The sequence below is a fragment of the Peromyscus californicus genome, unplaced genomic scaffold (genome assembly GCF_007827085.1).
Source record: "Peromyscus californicus insignis strain IS unplaced genomic scaffold, ASM782708v3 Scaffold_7__1_contigs__length_154581171, whole genome shotgun sequence".
Classification (NCBI taxonomy): Eukaryota; Metazoa; Chordata; class Mammalia; order Rodentia; family Cricetidae; genus Peromyscus; species Peromyscus californicus.
Window position 1 is genome coordinate 150,270,284 of NW_026294595.1, and position 12,671 is coordinate 150,282,954.

Below are 12,671 nucleotides of genomic sequence, written 5' to 3' on the forward strand. Positions count from 1 at the left end.
TTTCTGTGACAAAAACATCTGACAAAGGTTCATCTTGGCTCCAGTTCACGGGTGCAGTCTGCTGTGAGTGTGGGCAGCTGAGGTCAGAGTCTGCAGCCACCTTGTAGTCTTTGGTAATGAATGCTGCAGGGTTCCCAGGGATCTTTTCTCCTGTAGAAGTGTGGCTGACCAGATCCCTTCTTGGACCAGGTCTGGCATGCAGGTGCATTTGGTGCTGGCAGAACATCTGACTTAGTGGTCTGTGGGAGGGACAGGCGGTTGGGACCGGTTGCATGGACGTGCTAGAAGGGCCAAAGTATTGATGCCTGGAGGGAGTGGCATCTGTGCCTAGGAGGCATGTGCCCAGAATTGGCATTTTGCTGAGCTTAGTGAGCTATGGTGGAACAGCTGGGAGACAGGCATGGAGGTTAGCCACATTCAAGCTGCCTGTGCACTGGATATCAAGGAAGAGATGCATCTGTTGAGTGACTCCTGTGGGTACAGAGCAGGTGCCAGGGAGGAACCAGGAGGGTGGAGTAGTGTGAGGTGTGGAGGGATGATAGTCTAGGGGCAGGGTTGGAGCAAGTGTCTATTTCTCTTTAGACATTGACTGCCCACTCTGTTCCTGCTTACATGGTCTCTGAGGAAGGGGCAAAGAGAACTCTCGAAGAAAATGTTTTTTGGCTGTGGCTTAGTTTTTTTTTTTTTTTTTTGCCTTTTTATTTGATTTTCTGTTGTTTGACATTGACATTCCAGGTGCTGCTGACTTCCTGCCTGATGTTCTCTGGAGTTCCCGTGGTTCACTGTCTTGGCATCAGCTCAGGGAAGGACTTCTCAGTGAGTATCATGGCAGATCCTCCTCCTGTTTTTGTTTCTCCTCCTGGCATTCCCATGGTGTGCCAGTCATAGTTTTTATCAGTGTTCTATAGTTCTAGAATATTCTGTGTGGTTTCTTCCTCAGTATTGGTTCTCTACTCTGTGGTGTGGTGATTTCTACATCCTACAACCTGCATGGCTTAGGGATTGACCTAATTGGAGCCACAGGAATGAAGAAATGACAGACAGAAGGACACACATACAGAAAAGTCTGATGAGACTCACCAGCAGCCTGGATACCACTGATTGAGAGGCAGGTTTATTGCAAACATCTAACAAGGAGGCCATGGATTCGCTAACCTCTGCAGAAGTTGCAATCATGGGGAGGAGGCAGCTATGGTAGATAGTTCTTGTATACATTGGTTTCAGCTAAATGTCAATCATTAATCTGCATTCATACTTGGAACAGAGCAAGGCCTCACCCTGCTGCTTTGCCTTTCCCATGGATCTGAGACATTGGGGTCCTAGACATGGATGTGCTGGTGTTAATAATGCTCATGTATATGGCGTGGTGTTTTCTTTCTTCTATTTCTTTTTCATGTAATATTAAATCAATTGAGATAATACCAGTGGTTAAATGTTTTAAATCCATATTATCATACTTAACTTATGAGACACTAAGTTCCTCAAGGGGCTTTACTAGCTATTCTAAACATATAATGCATTTGCAGTTGTGTGTGGGACAGTTACATTTTGTTAAGCAGAATGATGAGCTTGCTATCGTTTTTATATGGGAATTAAGTAAGACGTGAGAAGTGATTGGGTCTCAAGCTGACAAAGGATTATATAGCAGTTTCCTTCTAGCCAGCAGGGAAACTCATTAAGACAGGAAGAAAGCAACTCAAAATACCTTCAGAAAGACCCAGAAACTGACCAGATTCACTAGACTCTCCCTTCCTAAGAATGTATGAGCAGTAAAGATTGTTAAGAGTCATTCAGAGACAAGCCCAGTGTCATGAAGAAGCAGAGACAAGTCAAACTGCCCAGAAGAAACAAAGACCAACTGAGGCACCTGGAAAGGACCCTGCAACCTGAGCAGTGTGATGCAGGTCCCCACACTGCAAACTGTGCAGTGTGCTTCAGGTTACCACACTGCAACCTGAGCAGTGTACTCCAGGTTCCCATGTTCTGAACCTGTGCAGTGTGCTCAAGGTAACATACTCTGAACCTGTGCAGTATGCTCCAGGTTCCCCCAATGCAATCTACACAGTGTGCTCCAGGTTCCCATGCTCTGAACCTGTGCACTGTGCTCCAGGTTCTCACATTTCAACCTGTGCACTGTAATCCAGGTTCCCACATTGCAACCTATGCACTGTGTTCCAGGTACCCATGTTCTAAACCTGTGCAGTTTGCTCCAGTGGCCACATTTCAACCTGTTTACTGTGCTTCAGGTATGCACACTCTGAACCTGTTCACTGTGCTTCAGGTATGCACACACTGTACCTGTGCAATGTACTCCAGTTTCCCACATTTCAACCTGTGCACTGTGTTCCAGATTCCCATGCACTGAAACTTTGCACTGTACTCCAGGCACCCATGTGCTGAACCTGTGCAGTGTGCTCCAGGATCCCACATTTCAACCTGTGCAATGTGCTCCAGGTACCCACACTCTGAACCTGTGCACTGTACTCCAGCTTCCCACATTGCAAGTTGTGCACTGTGTTCTAGGATCCCTCACTAAACCTGTGCAGTGTGATCCAGGTTCCCATGTTCTGAACCTTTGCAGTGTGCTCCAGGTTCCCATGAATTGAACCTGTGAAGTGTGCTCCACGTTCCAAAGTTCTGAAACTGTGCACTGTGCTCAAGGTTCCCACACTTCAACTTGTGCACTGTGCTCCAGGTTCCCAAACTGCAACATGTGCAGTGTGCTCCAAATCCCCACATTTCAAACTGTGCAGTGTGCTCCAGGTTCCCACACTATGAATCTGTGCACTGTACTCCAGGTTCCCACAGTCTGAACCTTTGCAATGTGATCCAGGTTCCCATGCTTTGAACCTGTGCACTGTGTTCCAGGTTCCCACACTACACCCTGTGCAGCGTGCTCCAGGTTCCCATGCTCTGAACCTGTGCACTGGGTTCTAGGTTCTCCCACTGCCACCTGTGCAGTGTGCTTAGGGTTCCCATATTCTGAACTTGTGGACTGTGCTACTGGCAACCATGCTTTGAACCTGTGCACTGTGCTTGATGTTCACACACTCTGAACCTATGCTCTGTGTTCAAAATTCCCTCACTGCAACCTGTGCAGTGTGCTCTAGGTTCCAACGTTATCAATCTGTGCACTGTACTCTAGGGTTTCATGCTCTGAACCTGTGCACTTTGCTTCAGGTTCCCACACTGTAACCTGTGCTGTGTACTCCAGGTTCCCACTATCTGAAACTGCAGTATGTTCCAGGTACCAGGTTCTGAACCAGTGCATTGTGTTCCAGGTTCCCATACTGCAACCTGTGCACTGCACTCAAGATTCCCATGTTCTGAACCTGTGCAGTATGCTCCAGGTACCATGCTCTGAACCTGTGCAGTGTGCTCCAGGTTCCCACATTTCAACCTGTACAGTGTGATCCAGGTTGCCACACTCTGAACCTGTGCACTGTACTCCAGGTTCCCACACTCTGAATCTGTGCACTGTAATCCAGATTCCCATGCTCTGAACCTGTGCACTGTGTTCCAGGTTCCCTCATTACAACTTGTGAGGTTAGCTCCAGGTTACCAAGCTCTAACTCTGTGCACTGTGCTCCAGGTATCCATGCTCTGAACCCATGCAATGTATTCCAGGTTCCCACATTTCAACATGTGCACTGTGTTCCAGGTTCCAAAACTACAACCTGTGAACTGTGCTCCAGGATCACATTCTATAAACCTGTTCACTGTTCTCCAGGTTCCCACACTGCAACCTGTGCAGTATGCTTTGGCTTTCACTCTCTGAAACTATGCAGTGTGTTTCAGGTACCATGCTCTGAACATTTGCAGTGTGCTGCAGTTTCCCACATTTCAACCTGTGCACTGTGCTCCAGGTACCCATGCTCTGAACCAGTGCAGTGTTTTCCAGGTTGGAATATTTCAACCAGTGCACTCTGCTCAAGGTTCAAACACTCTAAACCTATTCACTGTATTCCAGTTTCCCACACTCTGATCTTGTACATTGTGCCCCAGATTCCCATGCTCTGAACGTGTGTACTGTGTTCCAGGTTCCCACAGTGTAACCTGTGCAGTGTGCTCCAGCTTTCCACTCTCTGAACCTAAGCACTGTGCACCAGGTTCCCAGGCTATGATCTTGTGCACTGTGCTCCAGGTTCCCAATTCTGAACCTGTTCACTGTTGTGCAGGTCCCACACTAACCTGTGCAGTATGCTCCAGGTTCCCCCACTCTGAACCTGTGCACGGTTCTCCAGCTTACCATGTTCTGAACCTGTGCAGTGTGCTCCAGGTTCCCATGTTCTGAACCTGTACACTGTGCTCCAGGGTCACATACTGCAACGTGTGCAGTGTGCTCCAGGTACCCATGCTCTGAACCTGTGCTCTCTGCTCAAAGTACCGTGCTCTGAACCTGTGCAGTGTGCTCCAGGTTCCCACATTTCAACCTGTGTAGTATGCTCCAGGTTCCCATACTCTGAAACTTCGCAATGATCCAGGTTTCCAAACTCTGAACCTGTACTGTACTCCAGGTTCCCACAAGGCAACCTGTGCAGTGTACTCCAAATTAACACATGTCAACCTGTGCAATCTGCTCCAGGTACTCATGATCTGAACCTGTTCACAGTGCTCCAGGTTCCCACACTCTGAAACTATGCAGTGTGCTCCAAGTTCCCACATTTCAACCTGTGTAGTGTGCTCCAGGTTACCACACTATGAATCTATGCATTGTACTCCAGGTCCCTACAGTCTGAACCTTTGCAATGGATCCAGGTTCCCACGTTCTGAAACTGTGCACTGTGTTCCAAGTTCCCACACTACATACAACCTGTGCACTGTGCTCCAGGTTCCCATGTTCTGAACCTGTGCACTGGTTTCCAGGTTCCCCTATTGCAAACCTGTGCGGTGTGCCTCAGGTTCCCACACTCTGAACTTGTGCACTGTGCTAAAAGTAAACATGCTCTGAACCTGTGCACTGTGCTCGATGTTCACACACTCTGAACCTATGCTCTGTGTTCAAGTTTCCCTCACTACAACATGTGCAGTGTGCTCTAGGTTTCAACACTCTGAACCTGAGCACTGTGCTTAAGGTTCCCACACTGCAAACTGTGCAGTGGGCTCCAGGTTCCCACACTTTGGATCTGTGCACTCTACCCCAGATTCCCAAACTCTGAATCTTTGCAATTTGATCAAGGTTCCCAAGTTCTGAACCTATGCATGGTGTTTCAGGTTCCCACACTGCAACCTGTGTACCATGCTAAGGTTTCCAAGTTCTGAAGCTCTGCACTGTGCTCCAGGTTCCCATGTTCTGAACCTATGCACTGTGTTCCAAGTTCTCACAGTGCAACCTGTGCAGTGTGCTCCAGGTTCCCATGTTCTGAACCTGTGCACTGGGTTCCAGGTTCCCCTATTGCCACCTGTACAGTGTGCCTCAGGTTCCCATATTCTGAACTTGTGCACTGTGCTAAAGGTAAACATGCTTGAAACCTGTGCACTGTGCTCATTGTTCACACACTCTGAATCTATGCTCTGTATTCAAGGTTCCCTCACTGTAACCTGTGCAATGTGCTCTAGGTTTCAACACTCTGAACCTGTGCACTGTGCTCCAGGGTTTCATGCTCTGAACCTGTGCACTGTGCTTAAGGTTCCCACACTGCAACCTGTGCAATGGGCTCCAGGTTCCCACACTTTGGATCTGTGCACTCTACTCCAGGTTCCCACACTCTGAATCTTTGCAATTTGATCCAGGATCCCACATTCTGAATCTGTGCACTGTGTTCCAGGTTCCCACACTGCAACCTGTGCAATATGCTTCATGTTCCCACACTCTGAGCTTGTGCACTGTGTTACAGGTAACCATACTATAAACCTGTGCACTGTGCTTCAGGTTCCCACACTGCAACCTGTGTACCATGCTAAGGTTTCCAAGTTCTGAAGCTCTGCACTGTGCTCCAGGTTCCCATGTTCTGAACCTATGCACTGTGTTCCAAGTTCTCACAGTGCAACCTGTGCAGTGTGCTCCAGGTTCCCATGTTCTGAACCTGTGCACTGGGTTCCAGGTTCCCCTACTGCCACCTGTGCAGTGTGCCTCAGGTTCCCATATTCTGAACTTGTGCACTGTGCTAAAGGTAAACATGCTTGAAACCTGTGCACTGTGCTCATTGTTCACACACTCTGAATCTATGCTCTGTATTCAAGGTTCCCTCACTGCAACCTGTGCAATGTGCTCTAGGTTTCAACACTCTGAACCTGTGCACTGTGCTCCAGGGTTTCATGCTCTGAACCTGTGCACTGTGCTTAAGGTTCCCACACTGCAACCTGTGCAATGGGCTCCAGGTTCCCACACTTTGGATCTGTGCACTCTACTCCAGGTTCCCACACTCTGAATCTTTGCAATTTGATCCAGGATCCCACATTCTGAATCTGTGCACTGTGCTCCAGGTTCCCATGATATGATCCTGTGCATATGCTCCAGGATCCCATGCTCTGAACCTGTGCACTGTGCACTGTGAAGTATGCTCCAGGTTCCAATGTTCTGAACCTATGCAGTGTCTTCCAGGTTGCCATGTTCTGACCCTGTGCACTGTGCTCCAGGTTCGGACACTGCAAAAGTACAGTGTGCTCCAGGTTCCCATGATCTGAACCTGTGCACTGTGCTCCAGGTTCCCATGTTCTGAAACTGTGCACTGTGCTTCAGGTTCCCATATGGTGATATTTTATTTGTATTAAAATGTTATTTGTATGTTAATAAATAAAGTTGCCCGGGGGTCAGAGCTATTAGCAAGCCATAGGAAACCAGGGCAGTGGTAGCGTATGCTTGTAATTCCAGCACTTGGTAGGCAGAGCTGGGTAAGTCTCTGTGTGTTCAGGGATACAGCCATTATTGGATACACATGCTTTTAATCTTAATACCAATCATGGAAAACCTGGAGGCCTATACAGACAGGCTGTGAGGAGGCGGTCATGTGGTTGGGTTTACAACCAATGAGAAGGCAGGACAGGAACTCTATATAAAGACTTTAACACAGGGGTAGCTCTGGTTCGGAGAGGTAGGACCACTGCAGGAGGAAGGGTAAGGTTTTAGCTCTTAGCTCTGACCTCTTGGCTTTCTTCTTTGCATTGGTTCTGTGTTTCTTATTTAATAAGAAGGTTGGATACATCTACATTTGGTGCCCAACGTGGGGCACGAACCCACGACCCTGGGATTAAGAGTCCCATGCTCTACCGACTGAGCTAGCCGGGCCCTCTAGCACAAGGCAATGATGAGAACGTGACAAGAATTCATTAAACAACTATATGAAAAGATTAATATTGATCGAATTATTCAGCTTATTACTTTTCTTATCCTCATTTTACTATTTAAAAAGATCGTCAACTTAAGTGCCAGGATAACAGTCTTAGAAAAACTTGTTAAACCGGTAAAAATGAATTATAGAGAAATTCATTAAAAACCGCTTGGCTTGGCTTGGCGGCAGGTCCGGTTTCCAGCCTGGGCGGCCCGGCTGCCTAGCTTGGGCCCAGGCCTGACTGACCCGCAGCTGGAGCTACTTGCAACTGCCACAAACAACTCAGACCTGCCCTGCTGAACAGGGCCCCTGCCTGTAAAGCCAAGGCTTGACTCGGCCCAAGTGGCTACACTTTCTCTCTCTCTCTAGCTGGATTCACACCTCGAACACCAGGTGGCTGTGAAATTCCCTGGGATTCTACTGTTCTACCCAGACTTGGTAAGTCAATTAACATATCTATTTAAAAGAGAATTTTTTTCTACATTAAAAAAATGGGCTTTATGTGTACATTGGAAGAAAATTGGGCTTTGTTTGAAATTTTAGGCACTCTGACAATGGAACAACTATATGAAAAGATTAATGTTGATCGAATTATTCAGTTTATTACTTTTCTTATCCTCATTTTACTATTTAAAAAGATCGTCAACTTAAGTGCCAGGATAACAGTCTTAGAAAAACTTGTTAAACCGGTAAAAATGAATTATAGAGAAATTCAAATTCAGACAGAAGAAATAAATAGTGAAGTTGTTTCAAAATTGGATCATAAGGTTACAGAAAGAAAGCCAGTTTTCACACAATCACCCTTAATTTATCCAGTAGCTGTACAGCAGCTACCTGATGAAGAGAATGAACAAAATACTTGGGTTCCAGTTGAAATGTTAGACTTACGAAGATTTAAGGAGGCAATAGCATCTTATGGCATGCACTCCCCATATGTAAAACAAATGTTAAACACCTGGTCAACTTGTAATAGGATTCTACCAAAGGACTGGTGGGAATTGGCACAGGCTGTTCTTGAACCCAGACAAAATCTCCAGTGGAAAATGTGGTTCAGTAATGAGGCTAAAAATATAGAAAGACAATGGAGGGATAGCGGAATACAAGTCTGCCAGGATCAGCTTATTGGCGAAGGCCAATATGCTTCAGTACAAACACAATGTTCATATGATGTCCAAACCCTATGTCTATGTAAAACGGCAGCTTTGAATGCATGGGACAGAGTTGAAGAACCAGGAAAAAAAACTGAGTCATTTACAAAGGTTATACAGGGCCCCAAAGAATCTTTCACAGATTTCTTACAAAGATTGACTTCAGCAGTACAAAAAATGGTCCCGAATTCAGAGGCTAGTCAGATAATAATTGAATCTTTAGCCTTTGAGAATGCAAATGCAGCGTGCAAAAGAATAATTAGGCCGTTAAAGGCAAGATCTGCACCTTTGGAAGATTGGATTAGAGATACAGTTAATGTAGAGGCTTATGACCATGATGATATGTGGGTAGGAAAAGCAATTTCAAAAGGTTTGAGCAATGTTAGATGTTTTGGATGTGGAAAGCAAGGACATTTGAAAAGGGATTGTAAACAGGTCATTCCTAGAAATAATGTTTCTTCAAGGAACACTGGCAACAGAATGCCCCTTCCTTCTGGAGTATGCAGAAGGTGTGGTAAGGGAAAACACTGGACCAACGAATGTAGATCAACAAGGGACAGACAGGGTAACCCTCTGCCTCGAGCTTCGGGAAACTCCCAGAGGGGCCTCAGGCAGGCCCCCACAGTAAATCCAGTTCAAACCTTTCCTGCAGTTGTAGAGGAAACCCCTACTCAAAGCAACTAAATAACCAAATGTCTATTGGAATAAATCATGTTAGTCGAGATGATGAAACAGAGAAAATAGGAAATACAGGAAAAAACATACAGAAAATTTTTTGGCAAACTTCTATTAATGAACAAAGACCAAAACTAACAATAAAAATAAATGGTGTTTTGTTGTCTGGTCTGGTAGACACAGGTGCTGACATTACCATAATTGCACCAGAATTTTGGCATCCAACTTGGCCTCTTCAGGAGGTAAACATTCAACTCTTAGGAATTGGGACATTATCTAGAGTGAAACAAAGTGTAAGATGGCTTGAATGTATAGGTCCAGAAGGACAGAAAGGAAAATTAAAACCATATATGGCTAACATAGCTATGAACCTGTGGGGTCGAGACTTGTTACAACAATGGAATACTCAGATTAATATCCCTCCAATCTCAGAAACAAATCATAAATTAGTACATGTTTCTGAGAGAAATATTAAAAGATATTATTCTAATGAGTGCTCACCAGCCATCCATGTCATACAAGAACAGGGCACAACAACTGATAATCTTCCAAAAACATTAACAGCTCTACCTTTAAAATGGTCAACAGACAAGCCTGTATGGGTTCAGCAATGGCCTTTAACAACAGAGAAACTCCAGGCTTTACAAGAGCTGGTGGAAGAACAGTTAAATGCTCATCATATTGAAGAATCAACCAGCCCTTGGAATTCTCCTGTATTTGTTATAAAAAAAAAATCTGGTAAATGGAGAATGGTAACAGACCTTAGAGCAATTAACAAAGTAATTCAGCCAATGGGCTCTTTACAATCTGGAATTCCTTTACCTACTCTGTTACCAAAAGGCTGGCCTCTCATAGTTAATGATTTAAAAGACTGTTTCTTTTCAATACCCTTACAAGAAAAAGACAGAGAAAGATTTGCTTTCACAGTGCCTACTTATAATAATTCTCAACCAGTTAAAAGATTTCAATGGAGGGTTCTCCCACAGGGAATGTTGAATAGCCCAACTTTGTGCCAATATTTTGTAAAACAGCCATTAGAAGTGGTACGTAAAAAATTTCCTAAATGTATAATTTATCATTATATGGATGACATTTTATTAGCTGATTCAAATGCAGATACTTTAGAAAGAATGTTTGAAAAAGTAAAGAAAATTTTGTCTTGCTGGGGATTACAAATTGCTTTAGAAAAAGGTACAAAGAGGAGATTCTATTAATTATTTAGGATATAAAATAGAACTTCAAAAAATTAGACCTCAAAAAGTGCAAATTAGGAGAGATCAACTACAGACTCTTAATGACTTTCAAAGATTATTTGGAGACATTTCTCATCTAAGAACTATTGTTGGGGTAAAAAATGATGAACTGAATAATTTGTTTAAAACCTTAGAAGGTGATAAGGACTTAAATAGTCCAAGAGAATTATCACCTGAAGCTGAGAAAGAATTGGCCTTGGTAGAAAAGAAAGTACATGAAGGGCACGTAGATCGTATTAATCCAAAGGTGGATTGCATTTTGGTTATTTTACCTTCTAGGCATTCCCCAACAGGAATATTAATGCAAAGGGAAGATATTATATTGGAATGGATATTTTTACCAAATAAACCAAATAAAAAATTAAAAACTTATGTGGAAAAAATCTCTGACTTGATTTGGAAAGGAAAATTGAGACTTCGTCAATTAGCAGAAATAGACCCAGCAGAAATTGTCGTACCTTTAACTAAGGAGGACATTGAAAAATTATGGATAGAAAATGAAGCTTGGCAAAAAGCTTGTAGTAATTTTTTGGGAGAAATTAACAGCAAATATCCCAAAAGCAATAGAATTGATCTTATAAAGATAGCTGATTGGATCTTGCCTCGAATTGTGAGGAAAAAACCCATATCTGGAGTTCGTACATTTTATACAGATGCCAACAAACAAGGAAAGGCAGGTTACAAATCAGAAAATTTAAGTAAAGTGGTTCAAAGTCCTTATAATTCAGTTCAAAAATCAGAATTGTATGCTATTCTGTTGGTATTAATGGATTTTTTAGAACCTCTCAATATAGTAACTGACTCTCAGTATGCTGAAAGAGTAGTATTACATATTGAGACTGCAGAATTTATCCACGATGCTTCAGAATTAACTTCATTATTTATTCAATTACAAGATACAATCAGAAAAAGGAGTTATCCTTTATATATAACTCACATCCGATCCCATACTGGTCTGCCAGGCCCTCTAGCACCAGGCAATGATGAGATTGATAAATTATTGATAGGAAATGTGCTGGAGGCCTCAGAATTTCATAAAAAACATCATGTCAATAGTAAAGGTTTAAAAAAGGATTTTTCCATAACCTGGCAACAAGCCAAAGAAATAGTAAAGAAATGTCCTACTTGTTCCTTCTACAATCAAACACCATTACCAGCAGGATGTAACCCAAAGGGTACTCAGAGGAATGAAATCTGGCAGTGTTTCACTTTGCAGAATTTGGAAAACTGAAATATGTACACCACACTATCGATACTTATTCAGGATTTCAATGGGCAACTGCTTTGAGTTCTGAAAAAGCTGATTCTGTAATCACTCATTTGCTAGAAGTTATGGCCATTATGGGTATACCTGCACAAATCAAAACTGATAATGCTCCATCATATGTCTCTGTTAAAATGAAACAGTTTTTTGCTTATTATAATATAAACCATGTTACAGGTATACCACATAATCCTACAGGTCAAGCAGTTATAGAAAGATCAAACAGAACTCTAAAGGATATGCTAAATAAACAAAAAGGAGTAATAAAAACCCCCAGAAATAGACTACATAATGCTCTATTAACTTTGAATTTTCTCAATGCCAATGAGAAAGGAACAACAGCTGCAGAGAGACATTGGATAATAGAAAAAACTACAGAATTAAATCAACCTATATACTTTAAGGATGTGCTGACCTCAGAATGGAAACCAGGGTATGTGCTACGTTGGGGACGAGGTTTTGCTTTTATTTCTACAGGAGAAGATAAGCTGTGGGTACCATCAAAATTGATAAAGGTTCGATTTGAACAAGAGAGACCTCTTAATTAGAGGAGGTGATAGTTCATCAACTATCGTAAACATCCAATTTAAACTAACTTACACCAGTAACACATGCCTTTTCATTTAATCAGATAACTTGTCAAAAAGGAACATCCCCAAAAAACCTTGGGGAAAGGTTTTTGTTTTTGTCTTTTAGGAGAATGAAGGTTAAGGAATTTGAAGAACACTGGACAAATGAGACAACTGAAGAAAAGGAACAAATCATCTATCCTAAGAAACAGAGTGAAATGGCGTATGGGTATGTTATCTAAAAAAAATTTATGTCTTCCTAAATGTTTGTTTCTGCTTTTCTTTAAAGATTTAACACTATTTAACTTCTAATAGTCCCAGTTCAATTAAAATTTAAAGCTGACTTTGGAGTTGGAGAATGGCTCTCTCCTTCTTTAAACTCAAGCATGTTGTTAAAAGGAAAATGCAAACTCCCTGTATCATGCCAGAAGAAAAGAGCCATCTTCTGCTATGGGATAGGAGAAAAGCCAAATTAATTAAGGGACTATTCT

General features: G+C 43.0%; 1 non-coding gene across 1 annotated transcript; it reads right to left on the reverse strand.

Annotated features, from left to right (window-relative positions):
* Positions 1-7,155: 7,155 nt before the first annotated feature.
* Trnak-cuu (transfer RNA lysine (anticodon CUU)) lies at positions 7,156-7,228 on the reverse strand. Its single transcript has one exon. It is a non-coding gene; the product is annotated as a tRNA-Lys (tRNA).
* Positions 7,229-12,671: the final 5,443 nt, after the last annotated feature.